The sequence below is a fragment of the Daucus carota genome, chromosome 9 (assembly GCF_001625215.2).
Source record: "Daucus carota subsp. sativus chromosome 9, DH1 v3.0, whole genome shotgun sequence".
In the NCBI taxonomy this organism is placed as follows: Eukaryota; Viridiplantae; Streptophyta; class Magnoliopsida; order Apiales; family Apiaceae; genus Daucus; species Daucus carota.
The window spans coordinates 23,347,889-23,372,447 of record NC_030389.2 but is presented as its reverse complement, the minus strand read 5'-3'; the positions used below and the strand labels follow the sequence as shown (position 1 = coordinate 23,372,447).

Here is a 24,559-nt window from a genome sequence, read left to right as displayed (position 1 = left end):
CTTCAAAATCGTTGCTGTTGAAAAAATAAAATCAGAGTATTGTAACGCCAAAAAAATCGTTACAATAGAATCAAAATTTTGTTACGAATTTCGGAATGAATAGTCTATTGCAATGTTATTTAAACATCATTGCAATAGATGTTAATTTTTGAGCCAAAAAACTTGGCGGGCCAGTGAAAATTCAAGAGCGGGATAAAATTATTTTTGTCGGGTTAATAAAATTAAAGCAGATTGAGAAAAAAGAACACTCAGTCTATAGCCTCATTAGCACTCAGACATAAACCTGGCCATGGAGAGAGAAAATAGAAGGCGATATATAGAGAGAAAGAGAGAACGAGAGAGAGAGAAGATCGAAGAAGGCGAGAAGGTGTGATCGAAGAGAGCTGTTGATGGAGGGATCAATATTCTTTCGGTAATAACTTGAAGTATCAAGTATGTAATGGGTTAGATTTATGTTCAATAGAGTTTATACATGTGTTTAATTGAATTTGTTCATGTGTTTAATCGATTATATATTGTTGATTTGGTCTTAAGTTTGTTAAATTAAGCATTCATAGTCTCAATTAGGTCTTACTTTTGTTTAATGAAGAGTTCATAATTTAGGGGTATTGTTTGTTTGTTAATTTAGGGGTTTAATTTATGTCCTAAGCAATGGAATAATCACACACCCATGAGCGCATTGGTTTGGTAAGTTAGTTTTTTTTAACCCTTTCTTTGCCACCACTCTGCAATTAATCTGATGAGCAAGATATATTTCCAATGAACCAATATATTTCCAAAAAATGAATACTAATCTTCTAGAATTCGGTGAAAATTGTATGTTTTCTATTAATCTGATGAGCAAGATATGTTGCCATTTTACGTACACAGATTCTAGTTGTCCAAGAAAATAATGGCATATTCAAAGGCTCAGGCTTGTGGAAGCTAAGTACTCGTACTGTTGATGTGGTAAGCAGACAAAGTCGTTTCACTTTAATGTTCATTAATTCACATAAGACCATTGTTTATGTTTTAATCCACAAACTTTATGTCAACCTAACAGGGAGAGGATATATGTGAATCTGCAATCAGAGAAGTAAAAGAAGTAAACTTGTTGTTTTAATCTTTTGTTCTTTATATCATTGAAGTACCCCATTTCTAGTTCTATATAAAATTTTATGTGCTACACTTGCATCCTGAGTTCCAGCATTCATGTCTAGTTCTAGATCCTAATTGTTTTTGAAATTTAAGAATATGTCAAGTTGATCTGTCCCAGCGTTCGACTCCCACAGCCCTAACCGAGTGTGGGTAACGTTCATATTTTCTTCCATATTCTTGGTACATTTATACTGCATATATACTGATGACTAATCTTTATTTTTTCATTTGTAGAAGTTGATTTAACTTGTAATCTACTTTAGCTATTATCATTAGCACTAGCACATAATATATAGACTTATTTGGACCAGTGCGTGGTTCTTAATGTAACTATATAAACAACCTAGAGTCTAGTAAAAGAGAAAATTGACGCATTCAGGAGGATAACTTGGTATATAGGGACAGAGAAGCACCTTAAAAATCTAGATGCTGCTACTTCTTTCTGCTCATGATATATATCTCTATTATTATTTACTAATTTCATGATTATCATCATTCATCAGTGAACAAGATTTAGCTATGATAATTAGTCAGTGAGGATGCATTCTAGATATAAAGATCACAGTAACTAAACTATCTTATATTTGGTGTTTGTAATTTTTTTTCTTTTTATTGATATTTTGGACATTGAACCAAATAAAATATTGATATGAACTAATCTTTTGTTTTCCTCATCTCTTTTCAGGTCTGCTTAATCTATGTTCCAGGTAACATTCCATTTAAAGTTGAGATTATCTTTACAAGCTCAGTATGAACTTAACTCTTTACCTTTAGCTTGGTTGAGAACTAGTTGATTGCAGTTTTTGATTGGGTAGCTATTGTGTCGCCATGACTTGACCTCATTCTTTACGAAGTTATATAATCATATGTCTTGAAACTAAATTCTTTTGTTGTTTATAAAACATTAAAATAAAACATCAATGCCTTATATTGTGCAATCATATAAGGACACACTTATTCTTCGATAGACTTGGGTTGAGACTTTAGAAGTCCAGATGAATTGTTTGATTATGCAGTCCCGGTCTTGGCTCCTTGTTGCAAGTCAAAAACATTTAATTAAAGTCTTGTGCCTTCTACTCTGTTTTTAAAAGATTATAATCAAATTGTGGTAACCTGTATCTTTGGGATCGGACCATCTTTTCTGACTCTTTTCCAAATTCTGACTTCTCTGACTCTTTGGTCTGGATTACATTTATATTGTAACTGAGAGTATATAGATTTTTCCTAAGGTCTCACCTAGTGGAGTTTGTAGATTTTTGTTTATTTCACCAATATTCTAGCCATCTGTGACAACCCATCCTTATATTGTCCCTTGCTATATTAAAAGGTCGTGCCCATACACAAGACTGCCATTCAAATTGACCGAGGAAAGGATCCCTGATTAAGCGGAAGGTTGCTTCAGGGGTTTTGAACCCCTAATCCAGGGGATATCAAGAAACACCAAACCATCACACGAAACCCGACCTTTTATGTGTTAATTTCGTTGTATAGAAGTATCATGTGTGGAATAATGCCTACATGTGAATTTGGCAGTTGACCTTTAGATGAAAATAAGTGAAATGTGTGCGGACCAGAGCTAATATTTAGTTCTATATAATAATTTTAGTACTATATAATTAGAAATCTTCTAATTTTAGTACTCTATAATTAGCAATCTTCTAATTGTTCTGGTTTCCCTATTTGCCCAAATAGCCTGAAAATGGATACCAGTAGAATATGATGTTTCTTATGATAATTCTCAGAATTGGTTTTTAGGACATAAATATCTATAACCCTTGCCGCAATCTACAAGGTGAGAGATCGTCCCTGTATACATGCTTGTCCTTCCCCCACCTGATTCAGAACATGATGTGATAGTTGTTGAGTTAGTTAGAGCTTTTTGGTCAATTAATAGCACACTTAGAAATACACAATGCTAGATTTATCGCGTGGCCTTTAAGATGGTGCAATTCTAGTTGTAATGTGCTTTGTTTTAACTTTACCATTAATATGTTATATAGAACTTTATATGCGTATACTATTACCACTGATATTCTGTTTGTCAATCTTGACATTTTCTATTATGTTAGGCCGAATTAAATCACTATATAAATCAATATAGTGAACACAATCAATAACAGAATACTCAAATAAGAGAATTAACAAAGTAAACTCTTATTCACAAAACTCAGTAGGTTACAAAAACTCTCTTAGTGATTTATATCTTATCACTAAGAGCTGCTGGGTTACAAGAATAATATTTTTGATGTTCTAACTCTTATAGAGTAAACCCTAATCTGTGTTTATATACACAGTTACATGATATCTACTGATTGATTTATAATTATCTGCTTCCTAAAATAATCTAATCAGTATCTATCCTTCTGCTGTCCTGATTTGCACAATCTCCCTTGATCTTTATCTTCCTTATTTAGCCAAATCTGCTCCTGAAAATCAGCCGCCTGCAAACTCTGATCACCGATAAACTCTGATCCAGCTGGCAGTCGTTAAACTCTGATTTCCAGCTAAACTCTGATATTTGCTTCTGCACACTAAACAAGTTAGATACCCATGACATCATCAAATATGTAACAATCTCCCCCAACTTGTACATTAGACAGAATGAACAAGTTATATATATGTACTGATGATGTCAAAAACTATCAAGGACAAATGCATAAGATAATCAATATACAGAATTAATTGCAACTTACAGAACCAGCAGAACTATCTATCAAATCAATCTATATCCATAGCTTTCTCTAACAAACTGGTTGATCAGATTTTCTTCCTTCAGCTTTAAGGTCTGTATCATCTGGGCTTTAACATTTCTGAGTTCTTCAGTTTCATCCCCAGTCTGATAGATAGCTGCTCTCAAGGCATTCACCTTGCTTCTTTGCATTGCCTCTCCCAGCTGAATTACCCTTGGTCTGTCTGCATCATTGTTGTAACCCAAGATTCTGGTGTTTGCAATAGTCTCCATCACAGAGCTATTTTTCTCCATACATATTTCAGAACCATCATCTTGAGCTATCTTTGGAATGTATTCTTCATCAGACTTTACTCCATAAAATCTTCTCTTCTCATTAATAGTCCTTTTCATCAGATCAGACCATCTCTGAGTAGCTTCATTCTTGATTTCCAGCATATAGTGAAAGTGTTCAAGCTCTCTCAGAGATTTCAGCAATAGATCAGCTTCTGAGACTCTGTAAACTCTGCCAGACTCCAGAAATATGGCAATCTTCTCTTTATCTTCTGGCCCATCATGAGTATCCATGAGAATCTGCACTGATTCTACTTTATCTAAGTCCTTTTGAGTGACAGCTTCTCCCACTTTTTCAGTCAGAGGGTAAGGATCTCTGAAAGTGGTTGCTGAACTTGTTTGAATTTTCTCCTTTCGGTGACCTAGACCAGTAGTATCATAAGCTTCCTTTCCTCTGGTTCCATGAGTTCTGATTCTGGTGAGCATTGAGCTTTCCTTGTACAGACTTGTACCAAGGCTTCCAAATAGACTCTTCTTTTTCTGATCTTGAGTCTTCTCAGATTTTATCTTCAGCCAAGAGACTACAGCATCTTCAGTCTTAGTCTTCTCTTCTGTTACTGGAACTTTAACTTGAGCGTTGTCAGAGGTTAAAGTTATATCAGAGATTGATTTGTCTTCACCCTTTCTTCATCTGGTCAATCCAGCTTCTTCTTCTTCTGTTTGATCAGATACATCAGTGATTATATTTGCATTCTTGCTTAGCTCTTTCATCCTCTGAGAAGGATTCTCTGATGCTATCTTGATCATTGACATCTTTATCACGGGAGGAACTCCATCAACAGTTTTCTTTCCTTTGTCTTTTGAAACAGACTCAGATTGAGTTTGAGATCTGGTTCTTGGTCTGTTGATATCAGTGTAGTTCACCTCACTAATTACTATCCCTTTTTGCTTTGGATTCTTCTGTTTCTGTGAGGGATCAGTAACTTGTTTTTGCTCATCAGACTTTGTCTTGCTGATCTTCCTCTTTTCAGCAGCTAGTCTCTCTTCCTCAAGTCTGATAGCTTCTAGGTGCACTCCTGGATTTTCTTTTTCAAATATTTTCCTTGCTACAGCTTCATCAATGCGCAAAGAAGGAGATTTGTAGAATAGGGTGGATTCTCTGCCTCTGAACTTCAGAGTTTGGCAAAACCTCTGAGATTCAGGATCTCCAGCTTCAATCAGCTTATCTGATTCAGGAATCAGATCTTCTTTCTTCTTCTCAACCTCAGAGTTCACAACTGCAAGTTCTTTAGATATATCATCAGATATTCTGACTGCTTCACTTATGCTCTGAACTTGAGACATAACAGTCAACTCCATAGACTTGTGTGTTTGTTGAGAATCTCTGGGTCTATCAGAGTCTGCTTCCTTATCACTCCTTTCCTTCTCTTTGATTTGTAACAGCTTTAGCTGCTTGTCAGCCATCTTCCTATTACCTTCTTCATCACCATCTGGCCTTCTCTTTGTCATTTTCTGGTCAGATTTGCATTTGTCTTTAGATATTTTCTCCCCCTTTTTGACATCAGTAGAGGTGAGAAATTTAACCAGCTGAGCTACAGAGGAGCTCAAATCAGCCAGAGTGTGCTGCATTGATGTTTGGGTGGCCTCAATAGAGGTCAGTCTGTCTTCCACAGATGGAGGTGGAACTCTGCACATCCTCTTGAAATATGATAGTTGACAGACTTTTCTCTGTGCAGAAATGGGATGTTGAATTGGAGAAGCATGAACTGGAGTAGGAGTAGATTCTATGACTGGTGACAGTGTATGTACTGGAGAATCAATGCTGACTGGAGTTGATTCCCTGACTGGATCAGAGAAGGGAGAAGCAGAAGTTTGAATAGGAACAGAGGTGACCTCTGTTGCATCATCATCATCATCATTGACAAATATACTTAGAGTATGAGATGCCAGAGTTTCTGTTGATGCATCAGAAATTGCAGCTGTAGGAACCTCCTGAACAGGAGCTGCAACATCAGCCTGAGTTTGAATCAGAGAGTCTTGAATCATTTGCAGTACAACCTCTATATGTGCATCTTCTGATTGGCTTGGAATATCAGGAATTTTATCTGACACATGAGTGTCATCTGCAATAATGTCTTCATGTTGAATCAGAGATTCCTGATTCAACTTCAACCCTTCATCTGATTTGGCCAATGCTGGTTGATCATTAAATTCTGATGTTGATTCTGACATGTGAATGTCAGCTTCCAAAGGTTCAAGTGGAACTGCAGAAATAGGTTCAATCATGACTGGCTCTGCACTTGAAGGTTGATCAGAGAATTGGATCAAGGCCTGTGTGAGATCCTCTGACTGAGGTGGCTCAACAGTCAGGTCAGTGATGTTGGTGGGCTTGATTTTCTTCCTCTGTTTCTTTGCTGGTGGAGGAGGTGGAGATGCTTCGTCAGAGTCTGATATTTTTTGCAAGAATCTTCTTTTTCTGGGAGGAGGAGAGGGTTTGGTTGGGATTTTGAGGACCTGAGAACCCTCTTAGGTGGAGATGTTTCAACTGGCCCTTTTTGGGAAGGACCAGAGGTTAAGGTTTGATCAGATTTTACAACTGGCCCTTGTTGGGAAGGACCAGAGGTTGGGACAATGTCTGGTTGATCAGTAGTGGAGGCAGGATGTGGTATATTCTCATCAGAGAATAATGGTCCATACTTATTTGGCAAACACTGGTTGGGTTTCTTACTGTCCTTTTTGATGAGATCAGTAAAAGCACGTTTAGTGATTTTAAATGGCAATTCATTACCAGTCTCAGGGATGGGTACATCAGGAAAACAATAAGAGAATATAAGCTGACAGAATCTAGCATAATACACAATGTTCATATTCTCTTTTCTTTTATCTCCAATAAAGCGCAGTATGGATGTAGCAAGATCAAGTTTAAGATTATGAATCAGAGAGTACCCGATCTGTTGGCTGAATATTGGAATGGCATCAAAGTTACTGCACTTGTTTCCAAATGCCCTTGTGATGCAGTCATAGAAAAAGCTCCATTCCTTGCAGAGGTTTGGACGCTTAAGCTCCCCCATCTTGTCTGTACTGGCCGTGTACCCAAAGAAAATCATCATGTCCCTCAGAGTTTGAGTAGGGACTGGAGAATCAAATTTCTTCTGTTCAGGATGATGAAGAGCCTTCCTGATTGTTGCTGGTGAAACGACATACTCCTGACCCTCATAGTCACATGTCAGAGATGGAGAGCCTTGATCACCCCCATCATCATAGTTGGCTGTTCTCCAGAAGGTGAGGACTTGCGAAGGGGAAATGGACTCTGGCTGAGTTAGAGCGTACATAAGCTCACTGTGAGCCAAAAAATCCTGAATAAGATGAAACTCCTTGGGGGCTTCATCATTGTCTAGTATGGCAGCATAGTTATTTGTCACAAACTTTGCTCCATCAATCTCAAACGCTGTTGTCGACATGATTCTGAAAGAAAATGAGAGTTTAAAGATTGCAGGTAAGGTGTTTGATGAAATGCGTAGTAGAAATTGAGAAGAGAGTGTATGAGAGAGAGAGACAGTAAAATATCGTGTGTAAAAAGTGAAAAACTTTTCAAAGCTGACATATATGTGTGTATACACGATTTACTGACTCGAAGTGGTAGTGGGACACGTGGCAGGTGTCTAACGGTAACAAAAAAAATGGTAGTGGAGAGGTAATGATGACAGGCGTGTGAATCTGTATGTCTGTGCAACAATTACCGAGGAAACACAGTTATTTACCGTGTTTTTCTCCACTCAGGAATTCAAATGGATTTTGTACCGTTTGACAATTAAATCTAATATTCTCGTGACCAAAAATCATTTATGTTAAACTCCGACTTTGATCAGATATTTGACCATTGACCAGAGTTTAATTAAATGGCATATTATGAGACAAATCAGAGATTATTCATAAAATTTCGTACTAATGAGAGATAGATATTGAAAGTCTGAATATCAATTTTTCCTCAGAGTTTGCAAACGATTATTTGAATTTAATCAAAAATCACTCGATGTCATAAAATTTGTCAATCACAAATGCGGAGTGAAAGGTGTGTGTGGACATGATTCCTCTATTGTCATAGAGATTGACAAACTTCTTAAAAAACATTAGAAATAATCAGATTAACCGAAAATGTTTTAACCACTTCATAAGCCGAGTTGTTCACAATATGGATCAGAGTATAATTTTTCTTCTCTTTTGTAAGACATTTATCTTTTGAAAGGAAACTTCTCATGGTAAGTGAGTCATAACCTTCATCAGATTTTTATTTCTCAGTGTATTTCTCCAGTAATCATAGAATGCGAAAGGTCTCCAAAAAAAATACGATTTTTCTGATGCATTTTGCTTAATACCAGCAGTGCACTTGGATCTTTCCTTTCACAAAATTTCTAAGATCTCAAAGGAGTACCTGAGATAACCTTTCTTTCTTTTCTTTTCTTTTCTTTTCTGAGAAGAAACAAATTTTTGTTGATCCATATCTGAGACTTATTCACTCTTAGCTCATAAGGGGAGTAAAGCAAGTTCTTCACTGAAGACATGTCTAATATTTAAAAAGTAAGGCAGTCTAGGTAACAGCTTTAAATCATGTTTTGTGTAACATAGATTTCCACATATGTAATATCACAAAAATCAGACTTTAGAGATGTTCATGACTTAATTCAAGTATTTGCAACATATTCTTCACAGGAAATGCTCTTATCAGTGAAAATTCATGTCATCAGAGTTTGTCAGGTCAGAGTATAAACATCAGAGTTTGTCAAATCAGAGCATAATCATCAGAGTTTAGATCAGAGAATAACAGATGCAGATGTAGATCAAGTATATAAAAGTGATTAATAACAGATATTTTATTACGAAATGTAGCAGAGTTTAGAGAGGACCAGAGATCATCCCTAATTCGTTTACAAGTCTTGTAAATGTTGCTTCTGCCAAAGGTTTGGTGAAGATATCTGCTAACTGCTGATCTGTTGGAACAAAGTGAAGTTCTACTGTTCCTTCCATCACATGTTCTCTGATGAAATGATATCTTATGCTGATGTGCTTGGTCATGGAATGCTGTACTGGATTTCCTGTCATGGCAATAGCACTTTGGTTATCACAGTAAATAGGGATTTGAGTAAGAGATAACCCATAGTCCAACAGTTGATTTTTCATCCATAAAATCTGAGCACAGCAGCTTCCTGCAGCAATATACTCTGCCTCTGCAGTAGATATGGAAATTGATTTTTGTTTCTTACTGAACCAAGACACCAGTCTTCCTCCAAGAAATTGACAACTCCCACATGTGTTTTTTTTGTCTATTTTGCATCCTGCAAAATCTGCATCAGAGTAACCAATCATTGTAAAATCTGATTCTCTGGGATACCAGAGTCCCATCTCAACTGTACCCTTGAGATATTTGAAAATCCTTTTGACTACTATCAGATGTGGTTCTCTTGGATCTGCTTGAAATCTTGCACAGAGACAGGTAGCAAACATAATATCAGGTCTACTAGCAGTTAGATATAGAAGTGAGCCTATCATACCTCTGTAGTTAGTAATTTCTACTGGTGATCCAGTATCTTTATCTAACTTAGTGGCTGTTGCCATGGGAGTAGTGGCAGCTGAACTATCCTGCATACCAAATTTTATTAGCAGGTTTCTGGTGTACTTAGACTGATTAATGAAAATTCCCTCATCAGTCTTCTTAACTTGCAGCCCCAGAAAATAGCTCATCTCTCCCATCATGCTCATCTGATATCTAGACTGCATAAGCTTTGAGAATCTTTCACAGAGTTTAGGATTAGTAGATCCAAAAATGATATCATCTACATAAACTTGAACTAAAAGCAGGTCATTACCATGGTTGAGATAAAACAGAGTTTTGTCTATTGTACCTCTGTTGAAACCACGTACTGTCCAAGAGGAATTGAGCCAGAGTTTCATACCATGCTCTTGGTGCTTGCTTTAGTCCATACAGTGCTTTATCCAGTCTGTAGACATGATCTGGAAATTTTGTGTCCACAAAACCTGGAGGTTGTTCAACATATACTTCTTCCTCCAGCTCTCCATTTAGAAAAGCACTCTTTACATCCATCTGAAAAACTTTGAATTTCTTGTGTGCTGCATAAGCCAAGAAAATTCTAATTGCTTCTAATCTGGCAACTGGGGCAAAGGTCTCATCATAGTCAATTCCTTCTTGTTGAGAGTATCCCTTGGCTACCAGTCTGGCTTTATTTCTGGTGATTATTCCATCACTGTCTGTCTTGTTTCTGAACACCCATTTGGTACCAACTATTGATCTGTTCTTTGGTCTTGGTACTAGTGTCCAGACTTTGTTTCTTTCAAATTCATTTAACTCCACCTGCATTGCTATTACCCAATCAGCATCCTTAAGAGCTTCTTCCACTTTCTTTGGTTTTGTCTGAGATAAAAATGAGTGAAATAAGCATTCATTTGTTGTTGCAGTTCTGGTTTGTACTCCGGCATCTGGATCTCCAATTATCAGATCTGGTGTATGAGACTTTGTCCATTTCCTTTCATGTGGCAGTTGACTTCTGGAACTAGATCCTCCCCCATAATCCATGCTGTTTCCAGTGTCATTCTGATTCTCTGATGCCTCTCCCCCATTATTCATGCTATCTCTATGAGTATTCTGAGTTTCTGATGCTCCCCCTGAAGATGTGTTCTCATGATTCTCTGATGTAGAATGATCAGAGTTAGAGGAGTCAGTATCAGAGTTTATGTTTTCTGCTGAGTCTTCAACATTTTCACCCAGATTTTCATTGTGAAAGTGCTCCCCCTCAACATGTGCTTGAGGTAGGTGAGTTGGAGTGACATACTCTGATATGATCTCAGAGTCAGAGTTTATGGAGTCAGAGAATGCATCTTCATCTTCAAATCTCAGTTGCTCATGGTCAGCAAAATCTTCCATTCCAGTAATTTTCTTGTCATCAAAGGATACATTAATGGATTCCATGACTACCTTTGTTCTCAGATTGTAAACTCTGAAGGCTTTTGTTGACAGAGGATAGCCAACAAAGATTCCTTCATCAGCTTTTAAATCAAATTTGGTCAACTGTTCAGGATGATTTTTCAGAACAAAGCATTTACACCCAAATATATGGAAGTATTTGAGATTTGGTTTCCTGCCATTTACCATCTCAAATGGTGTTTTCCCATGCTTATTTATCAGAGTTGCATTCTGTGTGAAACAAGCAGTTTGCACAGCTTCAGCCCAGAAGTAAGTTGGCAACTTTGCTTCCTCCAACATGGTTCTAGCAGCTTCAATCAGATTTCTGTTCTTTCGTTCCATAACACCATTTTGCTGAGGTGTTCCAGGTGCTGAAAATTCTTGCTTAATTCCATTTACTTTACAGAACTCTTCCATCTTAGAATTCTTGAACTCAGTGCCATTATCACTTCTGATGATCTTGACTGCATCTTTGGAAATTTTGTCCAGTTGTCTGACATGCTCAATTAAAAGAGATGTTGTTTCATCCTTGCTGTGTGGAAAATATACCCAAGTATATCTGGTAAATTCATCAACAATGACCAGAGTATATCTTTTCTTTGCAATGGACATTATATTTACTGGTCCAAAAAGATCAACATGAAGCAGATGATATGGCTCAAGAATTGAGGACTCAGTTTTACTTTTGAATGAGGATTTCTTCTGTTTTGCCTTCTGACAGGAGTCACAGAGTCCATCTGGAGTAAAAACTGATTTGGGAAGTCCTCTCACAAGATCTTTCTTCACTAACTCATTTATATTGTTGAAGTTCAGGTGAGATAGTTTCTTGTGCCAGTTCCAGCTTTCTTCAATACTCGCTCTGCCAAGTAGACAGATTGCAGAGCTTTCAGAGTTTAAAGAGAGCTTGGCTTCATAGATGTTTCCATGTCTATATCCTTTCATAACAACTTTCCCAGTGCTTTTACTAATGACCTCACAGTGTTCTTTTAGGAAATCAACATGATACCCTCTGTCACAGATTTGACTTATGCTCAGCAGATTGTGCTTAAGTCCTAAGACCAGAGCTACAGATTGAATGATGACATTTCCAAGATTGATATTGCCAAATCCCAAAGTTTTCCCTATGTTGCCATCTCCACAAAGTCTGATAGCAGGGCTTTATTTCCTGTCATATGTCCTGAGCATCCACTGTCCAGAACTAGGATGTTTTTCCTGTTGCCCTGCAATCACATACACAACTAATGATTAGTTTTAAGGACCCAGACTTGCTTGGATCCTTTGTTCTTGTTAAGTTTGTTAAGACTAGCAGCGGAAGATTTATCAGAGTTTAAATCAGAGTTTGTGCTCACAGACTTTTTAACAGAGTTTAAACCAGGAGAATCAATCTTTTTCTTCAAAGAAGGTTTTAATTCATAATAAACATAGTATAAACTATGGTATTCCTTACAAGTGTAGATGGAATGCCATAAACTACCACAATGAAAACAAGGATTTTCTGGTCTAAATCTAGTATTCCTAGTCTTAACATCTGATTTGGGAGACATAGCATTTATGTCCTTATTCTTCCTGCAAAAAGAAGCAAGATGATTAGGATTACCACAATTATGACAAGTTTTTCCTAGGAGCATTTGGAATAGGCATATAATTGTTGCTTTTGTTTATTCCTACCTTCCCATTTCTATTTTTTCTAGGTTCCTTAATCCTGTTTTCTTTCTTAACCTCCTTGAGCTTATGCTTAAGCTGTTTCTGAGTCATTAAACCAATATTGACCTGTTTAGGTTTATCAGTCTTTGATTTGTCCTGAGCCTTTGATTCAGCAACAAATCTTACTGGAACAACCTTAGGTCTCTCAATTTTAATGGTTTCTTGTTTTTGTGATTCAGCTTCATTTTTATCAGAGTATCCTAAACCTTTCTTCCAGTTTCCACTTTCTAAGATATTCTGAGTAGTCTTTCCTGAGTTAGTCCAAGTTTTGATTATCTCTCTTTCCTTAGCAGTTTTCTTTAAGAGTTCATTTTTAACAAAAACAGAGTTATCTCTCTCCTTCTAAACTTCTAGCATCTGAACTAGTTCTTTCTCAAGATAATCATTCCTTTTCTTAACTTCTAAGATCTCAGATTTTAGTCTCTCATTTTCTAAAGTTTGATCTCTATAACTAACATGCATATTTTTGAGAAACAATCTTAACTCAGTTATATCTTCAGTGTCAAAAGCAAGAGTGGAATGGGGTACCTTAGTTTCAACAGCCTCAGTGTTGTTGTCCATGTTTGCCATCAAGCCATAGTTGACTTCTTCCTCTGATTCTGATGAGTCTGCCCAGCTTCCCTTCTTTGTGATAAGGGCTTGTTCATTTTCTTTCTTGGCTTTCTTACACTCAGTTGCAAAATGACCTTTCTCACCACAATTGAAGCAGGTGTATTTAGACTTATCAGCTTTTCCAGATTTTTCATCTTTGCCTTCATTCCTTTTGAAGACCTTCTTATCAGAGTTTCTGTCCTTCCTTGAGAACTTCTTCCCTTTGTTGAAGTTCTTGTAAGCCATATTCTTGAAGCTTTTCACCATCAGTGCTGCCAGCTGCATCATCTCAGTATCACTGTCATCGGAGTCTGAAGGTATATCAGTGTCTGAGTCATCATCAGAGTTTGATGACTCAGTATCAGACTTTTTGACATGTGCTTTTCCCTTGCTTTTCACAGCTGTTTCTTCTTGAACTTTTAGAGCAACTGGTTTGGGTTTCCCACCATGTCGTTTGCTCCTTTGCTCTATCTCAAGTTCATAAGTTTTCAATCTTCCAAAGATATCATCCAAAGACATCTCTTCAAGATTATGATTATCTCTTATAGTGGTTACCTTCAAATCCCACTTTTCAGGAAGAGCAAGCAGAAATTTGAGATTTGAATCTTCTAAGTCATATTCTTTATCCACTAGAGATAAGTCATTCAGCAGCTTGACAAACCTGTCATAAAGATCAGTCAATGATTCACCAGTTTTTGAATCAAAGTGTTCATACTCTTGAGTAAGTATGGTCCTTCTGTTCTTTTTGATGGCTTTGGTTCCTTGACATCTGATTTTCAAAGCATCCCATATTTCTTTTGCAGTTTTGCATCCAATCACCCTGTTTGACATAGCATTGTCTAGAGCACTGTGCAATAAGTGTTTTACTTTTGCATCCTTACTGATTGATGAGATGTCCTCAGGAGTATAGTTTTCTTTTCTTCGGGGATCATCTTCTGGGGTTCATCTCCAACTGCAACAGAGAGCTTTGTTGGCATGTGTGGGTCATCATAAATCCTGTCCAGGTACTCTGGATCTGTGGATTCCAGAAACATAGCCATCCTAACCTTCCAGATAGGATATTCAGATGCCCTGAGGACCGGAACCCTAAGTGACTCATATCTACTGTTTGAAGTTTGTGATTTTTCAGACATGATTGTGTGATTAAGATCTCACTGTAGGTATATCAACAGAGCTGGCTCTGATACCACTTGTCAGGCCGAATTAAATCACTATATAAATCAATATAGTGAACACAATCAATAATAGAATACTCAAATAAGAGAATTAACAAAGTAAACTCTTATTCACAAAACTCAGTAGGTTACAAAAACTCTCTTAGTGATTTATATCTTATCACTAAGAGCTGCTGGGTTACAAGAATAATATTTTCGATGTTCTAACTCTTATAGAGTAAACCCTAATCTGTGTTTATATACACAGTTACATGATATCTACTGATTGATTTATAATTATCTGCTTCCTAAAATAATCTAATCAGTAGCTATCCTTCTGCTGTCCTGATTTGCACAATCTCCCTTGATCTTTATCTTCCTTATTTAGCCAGATCTGCTCCTGAAAATCAGCCGCTTGCAAACTCTGATCACCGATAAACTCTGATCCAGCTGGAAGTCGTTAAACTCTGATTTCCAGCTAAACTCTGATATTTGCTTCTGCACACTAAACAAGTTAGATACATGTGACATCATCAAATATGTAACATATTACTTTTTGTTAGAATACCATGCAATAGTTCGGATATGCTATGAGATTTGGTTGGGGTCTTGAAGCCCTCTTTTTTTTGTCAGGTTGAAGCCTTTGTCTTAAAAGAAACAACGCTCTGTAAAACTATATGAACCGGCACAATCTACTGAAAATTGTTGTTGAGGAACTTGCTATGCGCCCGTCTTTCAACAATCGAATTGAGGGTGTATGCTTTGCTGGTTTTCACACAAGCCCCAGAAGATGCTGTTCTTGGAATAATCGATGACCATGGGGCTGATATGAAAAGTCTTCTGTTCTGGATTTTTTATTTATAAAAAATTGGTGTAATAAAATATTGATGTATTTTATTTAACATTCTATATTTAGGATAATTATTAATAATTTTTGTAACAATGGTATTGCTCTTGGGTGTGGTTTTGTAGGCATCGTTAGATTTGTGGTGGGTAACATTCTTGGTTCTTTTTTGGGATTTTCTTGTGATGAACCTTTAATGATGGAATAATATACTTTTGGAATGGTCATGTCAAATTTTTTTAATCATACTGTTGCAGTATATGATTGAAATGTTGTCTTAGAGGTTGTTTTGGTACTGTAAATCATTTAAATAGCAATGCATTATGACAAAAAATTGTTGCCACAAGTGGTATATGGCAATGCTTAAACCAAAAAAAAAAGTGTTGCCAACTTTGTTGCAATAGAAGAACAAACTACAGCATTGATTTAAAAAGCATTGCTATAGAGGAAAAGTTGTTGCAATATGTGGCTTTGGCAATGATTTGATCTTGTTGCAATATATGTGTTAATTCATTGCAAAAAGGGCGCTATGGCAACGGGGGTAAAGTTAACGGTCGATTTTTTGAAAATCATTGCAATAGACACTATTGCAATGATTTTTTATAATATAGCAACTATTTTTAAGGGTTGATAATTGAAATCTATGGTATAGTGTCAGCTAGTTACAGATGAAACAGACAGTACATTTGTGTATCAGCTCATCCGGTTAAATATTCTGAGTCAAGAGAAGGTGGTCGTTCAATCAAGTCAAAGATCCTAATTGTTTAAAGAAGACTGAAGACTCTGCTCAAGAAGAAAAAGGATAATTGATTATCTAATTAATTATTTCACTTCTCAAAATAATTATATTGGATGTGTAATTTATTTATTAAATTAATTCTATCTCGAATTAATTCAATTTATGAATTTATGCATCTAAAATAATTAAGTGAATATTAATTGGTTAATTAATTAAAGGGAAATTGGATTGTCTACTTGTATAATACAAGGAAAGACAATCTATTTGATTGTCTAAGTGTTAAACTACAAGGAAAGACAATCCAAGGCTTTTTCTTGCTAAAATAAGCAAGGTAAGACAATCCAATGGATTGTCTTGCTGTTTTTAAGAAAGGTAAGACAATAAAAAGGATTGTCTTACCGCCTGTTGCCCTTTCCTAATGCGGCAAGACAATCGAAAGGATTGTCTTACCGCCTGTTCTACTTTCTTAATGCGGCAAGACAATCATTCAGATTGTCTTACCGCCTATAGACATTGTCTTGCCAAGTGAAGTGCAGCAAGACAATCCCTCAGATTGTCTTACCGCACTTCCAGATTGTCTTACCGGCCTCCAGATTGTCTTGCCCACGGATTTCATTATCTTACTAGTTGTAGACAATTAATTTTGTTGTCTTACAAGGCCTAAATCAGCAAGACAAAGTGCCAGATTGTCTTAGCAAGCTCTAGATTGTCTTTGCCACAATTGTCTTAGTAGTTCAAGAGGTTTGCCTATAAATATGGCTTCCCCTCCTTCATTTTCAAGTGTTCAAAGTATTGTAAAGCTTTCAAGTTGTGCTAAACTTGCTATTCGTTAAATCCACAGTTTACTGTGCTTTGATCATTCGGTTGTTTTGTTCCGCTAAGTTAGAATACTTTCTGTCAAATTTATTCTACGAACTAGTGGACATTAAAACGAACCATATTAATTATATAACGACTTCCACATTGTTATATTAATTAATTAAAATCTGATTAACAAATTTATATTCAATCAGATTATTCCGCCGCGATTATTTTTAAGTGACGATTGTATTCAACCCCCCTTCTACAATCGTTCCAGGGCCTAACAATTGGCATCAGAGCGGTTGATACCATTTTACCGTATCAGATCCTATACACACTCTGTAACGTCCAAATATTTTTTATTCGAATTAATTTTATTCCAAAAATTAATTTTGATTTAAAATATTTTTCTTTCAAAAATCCAAATCTCATCCAAACACTATTCACTTCAAATCCTTAAACATGAGTACACAAAAGATTAGTAGCATTAAAATCCCACCGTTCAGCAAAGAACACTTTGGCCTATGAAAAAGGCACATGTTACTATTCCTCCGCACTACGAACAGAAAATACATCGGGATTCTCAACAAAGGTGTTTCTACTCCGATGAACGTCATATTAGCACACGAAGAAGATGTTGTGTTAATACCTCATCAGACTATTCCGAAAGAACTTTCTGAGTACACAGATGAAGAGAGTGAACAGATGAACTTAGATGACGCTCTTCAACTGATTTTGGTTGAATCTCTAGATCCAGTCATGTACAATGTTGTTGTTAATTGTACGAACACCAAGCAAATCTGGGATACACTAGAGATCATAAACGAAGGCTCAGAAGAAGTTAGGGAAAACAAGAAAGAGATACTGATGGCTCAGTATGAACAGTTTGGTTCCAATCACGGAGAAGGGATTTCAGAAGTATTTATCAGACTTAATAATCTATTAATAACTTGAATCTGAATGGGAAATACTACGACAAGAAAGAGGTCAACATGAAGTTTCTCTTAACCCTTCCCGAACATCTGGAACACAGAATCACTGCTATCAGGGAAAGTAGAGATCTGAATGAGATTTCTCTAGAGAGACTCTACGGAGTTTTGAAAACTTATGAACTCGAGCAGGTTCAAAGTAAGCAGAAATATGGCTGGGGTAAAACACTGAACCATTCGAGAGCTCTAGTTGTTGAGTCACCTGTACCGGAAGAAAAGAAGTATGTTGTTGTTCCTTCTAAGACCACTCAGGAATTTGTTGTACCTGAGATGGGTCAGACTGCTCCTTCTAGTGGTGACGAAGAGTTCTATACAATGGAAGAGCTAGAACAGTTAGAAGATCAATCTCTATCAAAAAGGAGGTTACTCATCTTCTACAAGCAAAGGAGGATACAAGACTGGGAAAAGCTGGGATGATACAGATAGTGATAAAGAAGAGCAGATAGGGAATGTTGCTCTCATGGCTAATGGTGGATCATCTTCACCTCCTCCTGCTGGAAGCTTTCAGGTAGATCCTACATGCCCTAAACTTTTTATGTAATTAGGACTAGAAAGAGATGATGCTATTAAAAAGATGAAAGCTGCCAATCTTAAAATTAATACGTTAGTCTTAGAAATTTATGCTTATAAGATGAATGAGATGAAAGTATTAAAACCTAAAATTGAACAACTGACTATGGATTTAGGATTACAATGTGCTAAAGTCAGAGTTCTAGAGAAAGGTGAGATTGCTTTAAGACTTCAGTTAGACGAAGAGAAAGTGAAATGTAAAGCCTTTAAGGATGCCTCCACTATAGTCAAAGAACTTAATAATAAACAAGAGATCAAGAGAACTGTTGGAATAGGTTTTGACTATAACAAATCTGTAGGTAAGGCTAGTAACATTACTCCCTTTAAGAAGAGTGCTAAGGAGAGAGGAATTCCTTTTGTTTTGAAAGATTCCCCTCAACCATTGTTTAAATCCTCAGAAGCTGAACCTCTGTTAGAAACTCCTATTGTCATTAGATATGAACTCAAACAGGAAGACCTTAAAATGAAAGAGAGTAATGAGAATAGAGATGAGATTCTGACATCACTGAAACCAATCAAAGTGAGGCAATGTTCGGTTGCCTAAAGCTGGTTTAGGTGTCAACTCTGAGAGAACTAAATTCAACAAGCCTAATAACTTTGTGAATAGTAATAACGGAGAGAATAGATGTCTTTATACTGAGAACTTTAAATTTGTTAACAAGGTTAGAGTAGAATCTATTGATGTTCCTACTACTATGACTGATATGCCTGTTGCTCCTATTTTTGATGCATGTCATAAATGTTGTGGTGTTGATAACTGTATGCTTTGTGCTTTCAATACTATGTCTGCTTATTTTAGAAATTTGCATGCTAAAAATGAAAACACATCACCTAGACAACACATAAACAATAAGCATGCTAGATCAAAGACTGCTAGTCCTCCTCGTGTTAGGAAGGAGACTTATGTTCCAAAGCCTAAAACCAACGTTTACAAGGCTGTTGTTAAGGAAGTAAGTTCAGTCAAAAGTGAGCCAAATATCAGTCCAAGAGGCTCTGTTGTATTACCTGATAGAAATCAATTCTTTAAGTTTGCTGGACCCAATCAAGTGTGGGATCCAAAGAAGGTTTAATCAAGTTGTCTTTTGCAGGGTGCCAGTGGAGTTGTTCGAGTTGCTTGGGTGCTTGACAGTGGAGCGTCAATGCACATGACTGGTACAAGATCCCTGCTAGAAGAAATAAGAGAAGTAACTGGTCTATCAGTTACCTTTGTTGACAATAGCCAAGGTCGTACTGTTGGATATGGCAAGTACAAAGTTGGAAGGATCATCATAGAGGATGTTGCTTTAGTTGAAGGACTTCAACATAATCTCCTGAGTGTCAGTCAATTTTGTGACAAGGGATATTATGTTCACTTTGAAAAGGAGATATGTATCATTAAACATATCAAGGATAAGCGTCCTTCACTATGTGGCGTAAGGAAAGGCAACATATACATAGCTGATTTGTCTTTAGGACCAGGGAATGCAGTTCACTGTTTCCATGCAAAGGCGTCAACTAAAGATAGTTGGTTATGGCATAAGAAGCTCTCACATCTCAACTTCAAAACCATGAACTCTCTAGTCAAGAGAGATCTAGTGAGAGGTTTGCCTTCTCTAGAATTCTCAACTGATGATCTCTGTGAAGCTTGTCAGAAAGGAAAAGCGAAGAGAGCATCTCACAAAGGCAAAACCATCAATACCATTACAGATCCACTCCATTTACTGCATATGGATTTGTTTTGCCCCGTGAATGTTACATCAATTGATGGAGGAAGATATGCCTTGGTCATTGTGGATGACTTCTCAAAATTTACTTGGGTTTACTTCCTTACTTCCAAGGATGAAACTCCGTTGACAGTTATTGATCATATTAAGCAAGTTGAATTGCATAAAGGTGTGCCAGTGAAAGCAATAAGGTCAGATAATGGCACAGAATTCAAGAATCAAACTCTAATCAAGTTTTACTCTGAAAAGGGAATTAGAAGGCAGTATTCAGCACCAAGGACTCCTCAGCAGAATGGAGTCATCGATAGAAAGAATCGTACATTGATTGAAGCTGCAAGGACAATGATTGCTGAAGCAAAGCTTCCTCTGTACTTTTGGGCTGAAGCTGTGACTACTGCCTGCTATACCCAGAATCGAACTTTGATCAATAAGGATCATACATTTCAGTTGTATAACAACAAGAAACCATATGTCAAACATCTTCATGTCTTTGGTGCTAAGTGTTATGTTCTCAAGGATGGTGAAGAGAATTTGAACCAGTTTGAACCAAAGGCATCTGAAGCCATTTTTGTTGGTTATACTAATAATGCTTATAGAGTTTTTGTAATTGATACTCTGTCAGTGAAATTTAGTGTCAATGTAACATTTGATGACACTAAACTCCCGAGTCTACAATCTGCTAATCCATCTAAGTCTCTGAAGTTTGATAACTATCCAGATTCTGATTCAGATGATGATGTGCCACCTGAGGCGGCAACAGGTGATGACAACAATGATGATAATGATCCAGGCAATGGTGGAGGAAATGGCAATAATGCTGGAGATTCCACTGATGCTAGTGGTGGATCATCAAGTCAACCTGGCAGCAACTTAGGGGAAGCTGGTGGATCAACTAGTCATACACATCAGCTTACTGACAATACAGCTGAATCATAAAGGACACAACTTCCAAGGGAAAGGATTTGGAGCAGAGATCATCCCTTTGATCTTATAATTGGTGATCCTGATATTGGTGTAAGGACTAGAAGTGCTATGACAAATGAATGTCTATTCTCTGGTTTTCTTTCACAATTAGAACCAAAGAAAGTAGATGAAGCACTTGCTGATCCTGATTGGGTTCTTGCCGTGCAAGAAGAACTCAATCAATTTGAGAGACAAGAAGTCTGGGCCGTAGTTCCAAGGCCAAAAGGAAAGTCTACAATTAGGACTAGATTGGTCTTCCATAACAAGTTAGATAGTGATGGCATTATTGTGAGAAACAAAGCCAGACTGGTCGCAAAAGGTTATTCTCAATAAGAAGGAATTGATTACGATGAAACCTATGCTCCAGTTGCTCGTCTTGAAGCCATCAGAATATTCCTTGTATTTGCTGCACATTCCAACTTCAAAGTTTATCAGATGGATATGAAGAGTGCATTCCTGAATGGAAAGCCAGAAAAATAAGTATATCTGGAACAGCCCCCTGGCTTTGAAAATCCAGAATTTGCTGATTTTGTTTACTTCTTATTCAAAGCTGTCTATGGGCTCAAGCAGTCACCAAGGACATGGTATGACACTCTCTCTGAGTTTTTAATTGAAAATAATTTCACTAGAGGTGTCATAGACAAAACTCTCTTTTATAAATTGCATAATAATAATATGATATTTGTTCAAATATATGTTGATGATATTATATTTGTTTCCACTAACGATAACTTGTGCAAGAGATTTGCTAAGTTAATGCAGAGCAATTATAAAATGAGTATGATGGGTGAGCTATCCTACTTTCTTGGTCTTCAAGTAAGCCAAAAGAAAGATGGCATTTTCATTTGCCAATCGAAGTATGTCAGAGATCTTCTGCGAAAGTACAATCTGGAAGACTCTTCTCCGGCAAAGACACCCATGGCCACTGCCACAAAGCTTGACCAGGATAAATATGGTAAGAAAGTTGATATCTCAAGCTATCGAGATATAATTGGCTCTTTACTCTATCTCACTGCTAGTAGACCAGATATTATGTTTGCAACATGTTTGTGTGCTAGGTTCCAAGCTGATCCTAAAGAATCACATCTTATAGCCGTTAAAAAATCTTTAGATATCTTAAGGGTACACCTGGTTTAGGTATTTGGTACCCTAAGAATACTAGTTTTGACTTAACCGGCTATACAGATTCTGATTATGCAGGATGCAGGATTGATAGGAAAAGTACGTCCGGAAGCTGTCAATTTCTAGGACGTCGGTTGGTTTCCTGGTACAGCAAGAAGCAGCACTCCGTGTCTACTTCTACTGCTGAAGCTGAGTATATAGCCGCTGGGAGTTGCTGTAACGCCCCCAGATCTGTATATCCCGGATCTAGGCCGTCACACTATTTTAGCATACCAGTCTTATGTTACATAACTCGCCCCACAAGTCCAGGGTCGATCTTACACTTCCACACAGTCCATCATATCATTACAATGATAAGTTCAAGAGTACAAACTAGTATTACTATTATCACAAACATCCTCGTTACGGGAACAAGTCTTCGTACCCTTCGTTTGCCACAGCCTCATGTTTTGCCTTTGACTTTGCTGTTATATGCTTCCGAATTATCCTTCTCATTTGTGCCATTTTCTGTCTATACTGTTTAAAGAAAATAAAAAGTTGCAAGTATGAGCATTTGAATGCTCAGCAAGTTCACAGTTCAAGTGCAAACATCATAGATAATATAGGGGAATTTAAGCAGATATAACAATTCAGCAGATTCAAAATGAGAGCTGCTGATAATCACATATTGAGCTCAAGAAATCAAAGAATAATAATAATAGTACTGGTCTCCATCCTTGATGGTTCCACCATATGGCTCGATCACCGCCACTAAGTAGATACCACCCCGTGTCACCTTCGCAGTCTGATCGCGACTTTCGAATGGCGCCACACAGTTTCCCCCATTTATTTGCTAGCATAAGGGTTATCACTTTCAACCCTTAAAGTTGTCCCACACATAGGGCCAACAGATATTTCCACTCTTCCACGAATGCAAATCATTCGTGTTGACCAGTTTATGAAATTCATCCCCTAAGTACAAATTGGCTCACTTCATATTGAATAAATCTTCCCCTTTCTTACAAGAATGCGAACAAATGCATTCTTACAATTCAGAATTAAATACCTCTCGGATTACGAAGAAACAAGTAATCCGATCACAACATCCCAAGAACAATAAGATGGAACCAAACTTGGTTATCGATTTTCGTATAAATCGATTAATCGTTGTTCGAATAAAAGATTAGAAATCTGAGAGCTTGAACAAGAACAAGTAAATAGAAGAGTAAATCAATAATCAGGCAATTTATCCGCTTTAAGGTGTATCGAAAGAATAATCTGTTATCCAATGAAAATACATCTGAATCATATATCTAGAAAGAGCAGATCAACGGTAGAGATCTTGATAATTGAATTCAAGAGGTTGGCGAGTAATCATAGATTAAAGAAAATTGATTAAGTTATTCTCGTAATAATAACTCGAGAATATGAAGAAGTAGACTTCTCAAATGCGAGCAAGGTTGGAATCAAATATGAATTTTGTAATGAAACAAAGATTTCAGAGTTGAATAATCATTTCAAAAAGTATGATAGGTTAAAGAATTGAAAGTTAATGGTAATTTTGGTCTCCCAAATTAATGAGTCAACCCGAACAATGGTTGGACTCGGGTAACGAAGAAAGGTTGTTTAATAATAATCTAAATAAATGTCAAATTTTCAAGTTTCCGTCAATCCCGATTTTCTCGAAATATTCAAATATAATAAAGTATTGGGTTTTAATCACAGAATCAATTATCAGGCATAATCACATTTGATAAATCAACAACACACATTTGGCACCACAAGAGAAGGAATTAAGTGAACTTGCCTGATCTCCTCTGAAATACAATTCCTGATTCCGGGTTTGATACTCAGCTTGATTTCCGAGTAAATTTCTTCTACTATACAAAATAAATAACTTAGTATTTTATTCCAAATCAATAGTTTTACACTTTATCAACATCTCTTTTATTTCCAACTCTTATCTCATATTCTTTTCCTTTTAATCATATACTTCTTTAATAATTAACACTCTAACATTCCTCGATTATTATAACAACTTATATTATTCTCTATTTGTTAATCTTTGCTCTTTTAAAAATTATAATAATAATAATCATCTTAATTATCCATATATCCTTATTCTTCCCATAAATTTCTTCAATCTATAAATACCCTTTTTAATATTAAAACAATCTGAATCCGAATTTCATTTATTATTTATTAAATCACCCAAATTATAAATTTATCTAATATCTCTCAAACCCAAAATTAGGCTTCACCGTTAAATCCGAAAAATTATTTACTTAAACTTTCATACTTTACACTTTTACTAATTTCATCATT

General features: G+C 36.6%; 1 long non-coding RNA gene across 1 annotated transcript; it reads left to right on the top strand.

The window, feature by feature from the left end:
- Positions 1–276: 276 nt before the first annotated feature.
- Positions 277–15,589, top strand: LOC135149374 (uncharacterized). The gene is made up of 4 exons (XR_010287829.1): positions 277–432; positions 871–948; positions 1,043–1,844; positions 15,158–15,589. It is a non-coding gene; the product is annotated as an uncharacterized LOC135149374 (long non-coding RNA).
- The last annotated feature ends 8,970 nt before the right edge of the window (positions 15,590–24,559 follow it).